The sequence below is a fragment of the Arachis ipaensis genome, chromosome B7 (genome assembly GCF_059453495.1).
Source record: "Arachis ipaensis isolate K30076 ecotype BB chromosome B7, ASM5945349v1, whole genome shotgun sequence".
NCBI classification, from domain to species: Eukaryota; Viridiplantae; Streptophyta; class Magnoliopsida; order Fabales; family Fabaceae; genus Arachis; species Arachis ipaensis.
Genome location: NC_142442.1, coordinates 40,197,764 through 40,200,780, shown reverse-complemented (window position 1 = coordinate 40,200,780; position 3,017 = coordinate 40,197,764). Strand labels below are relative to the sequence as shown.

At 40.0% G+C, this 3,017-nt stretch overlaps 1 non-coding gene across 1 annotated transcript; it reads right to left on the bottom strand.

Annotated features, from left to right (window-relative positions):
• Positions 1-2,498: 2,498 nt before the first annotated feature.
• Positions 2,499-2,606, bottom strand: LOC148550924 (small nucleolar RNA R71). The gene has a single exon (XR_015893715.1). It is a non-coding gene; the product is annotated as a small nucleolar RNA R71 (small nucleolar RNA).
• Positions 2,607-3,017: the final 411 nt, after the last annotated feature.

The following is a 3,017-nucleotide window of genomic DNA, read 5'->3' as shown; positions in this document are numbered from 1 at the left end:
AGAGCCATCAGAGCTGGCGTTGAACGCCAGTAAAGGCACACCCTCTGAGTGCTCAATACCTACTCAAGAAATCCCTATCCAAGAACTAAAGGAAGCTAGGGCTCATATAGAGACGATAGAGGTTCCTTTGCATGCACTTCTACAATGCATGAGTTTTGATAAATACTCATCCTCTGATGAGGATGAAGACACCAGGGTAGAGCAAGTTGCTCGGTACCTAGAAGCTCTCATGAAGCTGAATGCCAAGCTATTTGGTACAAAGCTGATAAACCATTATTTTATGATTTATATTGTGTTTAATTGAGTGGATTTTATCAAGCCATTACCTACTTATTCATATGAATTACATGATTTTATAATTCCTTCCTAGTATTGTTTATGGTTGAAAACTTGCTTCCTAGAAACCTTTAATTAGTACATTTTGACTCTCCTTTATACCATTCAATGCCGCGATTCGTGTGTTAAGTGTTTCAGGCTTCATAGGGCAGGAATGGCTCAGAGAATGGAGAGGAAGCTTGCAAAAATAGAAGGAACACAAGAAACTAAGGAGATGACCAGCGAATACTGACGCGAGCGCATGGCTCACGCGAACGCGTGGAATGGAGAAAATCACAGCGACGCGAACGCATGCTTGACGCGTATGCGTGGATTGGAGTCTGCACAAATGACGCGAACGCGTGGACGACGCGTACGCGTGACAAGTAAAATCGCTAAATGACGCGAACGCATGGACGACGCGTATGCGTGACCTGCGCGATCTGCAGAAATAACAGAAAATGCTGGGGGTGATTTCGGGCCGCATTTTGACCCAGTTTTCGGCCCAGAAACACAGACTAAAGCTAGGGAACATGCAGAGACTCAATACGCATCCACACACATTCAGATACATTGATACTAGGATTACTTTTAGTTTTAGATCTGAATCTAGATTAGCTTTACATTGATAGTTTATGTTTTTGCTTTGGATTTTGGATGTTGAAGAGTCATTACCTCCGTTGAAGACATTACTTTAGTTTGTTTCCCTATTCCTTTACTCTTTTCAGTTGATCATTGACCCTATTCAGATAAGTATGTTACATTTTGGATTTATTAATAAATAGAGTTACCTTTACTTTTAATTAATTATTAATTCTCTATTTTATTTTATTTAATTTATTAAGTCTTCTTATATTTTTATGAGTATTATATCCATGTCAATGGAGTAGTTTTTCTACTTGACATGGGGGTTCATTAAGAGGAGACACTTGAGTTGGAAGGCTTAAGTGCTTAGTTAAATTGAACGTTGTTGGCTAGTTCTGTATTCACTAACACTAGACCTTCCTAAGGGAGAGGACTAGGATTTGCGAATAAGGGTTAGCTTAATCACTTGACTTTCCTTTATTTAGTAAGGGTTAACTAAGTGAAAACAATAACCTTTTTAATATTACACTTAAGAGACCCCAACAAGGATAGAACTTCCAATTAATCATTCCCCCAGTCAAGGCTTTTTATTTAGAATATTAATAATTATTCTTAGTTTATTTTTATTGCTCTAATTTATAATTATTCAATTGTTCATCATTATTCAACTCTCAAACTTTCGGAAAATTCCTAGTTAATAAAATAACACTCTTTCCTGCAACTCATTGGGAGACGACCTTGGACTCATATTCCCAGTATTTTTATTTCTAAAATTTGTGACAACTTTTTTAAATTGACAAGGCGGACCTTAGCTTATTAAGAACTATACTCACAACGTACTCTATAAGTTATTTCTTAATTAGTCGACTTCTGCCTGCTATTCAATTTTTGGCGCCGTTGCCGGGGAGTTGCAATAATGTGCTAGATTATTAATTAGTGTATATATTTTTATTTATTTGCATATTTTATTTTTATTTTGTTACCATGAGCCATATGTCTTTCTCATTGAATGACGCGTTCACTGCCTGATCCGAGCTTAGCCGCTTTTGATCCTGAAATTGAAAGAACTCTTTCATGTACTAGGCGAGCTCGACATCGGTTAGCCTCTGAGGGTGGTGAAGTGATTGTTATCAATTCACCAGTCTCATCTGAGGGCGAATCTGAACTGCCATCTGAGAGCGAGACAAGCTCTTTTACTACTGATTCAGTAGATTCACGTGCAGGTAACATAGCAGAACCGGAGGATTACTCTCCAGGAAGCTGGAGTCCCAGATTTTATACGGCAACCGTATCAAGTGCGTCATCCAAATCTGGCTGCAGATTTTGAACTGAAGACTGCACTAATCAACTTGATGCCCAAGTTTCATGACTTACCTGCTCAAGAGCCTATCAAGCACCTTAGGGATTTCCAGACAGCCTGTTCTACTGTTAGGCGTCATGGTGCAGATGAAACTTCTATTCTGTTAACTGCCTTCCCGTTTTCTCTTGAGGAAAAGGTGAGGGAATGGTACTACGCTCAACCTGAAGCGTCTGTTACTAACTGGGATACGCTCAGGAGAGAATTTTTGGAAAGTTACTTTCCATCTGAAGTCACAGATAGACTGAGAAACGAGATCTCCTGCATTATTCAAGGTGACTCGGAGACTCTCTATGAGTACTGGGAGTGTTTTAAGAACCTTCTAGACGCATGCCCCCATCACATGATTGACAGACTAGTGTTGATCAGCTACACTCAAGGCATGAACCCCCAGGATAAGACTACACTGGATGGTGCTAGTAATGGTTCAATGAAAAAGTACAGGACCGTAGATGAAGCATGGCAACTGATCAGCGACTTAGCTGAGTCTACTAGGAATCACAGGTAGAGGCGCAGCCACTCAAAAGCTGTTGCAGAGGTTTCCTCTGGCGTTGAAACTACTGCTCTTACCCAGAGTATATGTGAAATGACCAACCTACTGAAACAGATGCAGTTAAATTAACAACAAGCACAACAAGCTCAGCCTCTCCCACCACAACACAGCCAACAGTTGGTTCCACAAAGAGTATGCGGGATCTATGCTGATTATAGTCATTATACTGATGGATGTTCACGGCTCCAACAGGAAGACAATACTGTG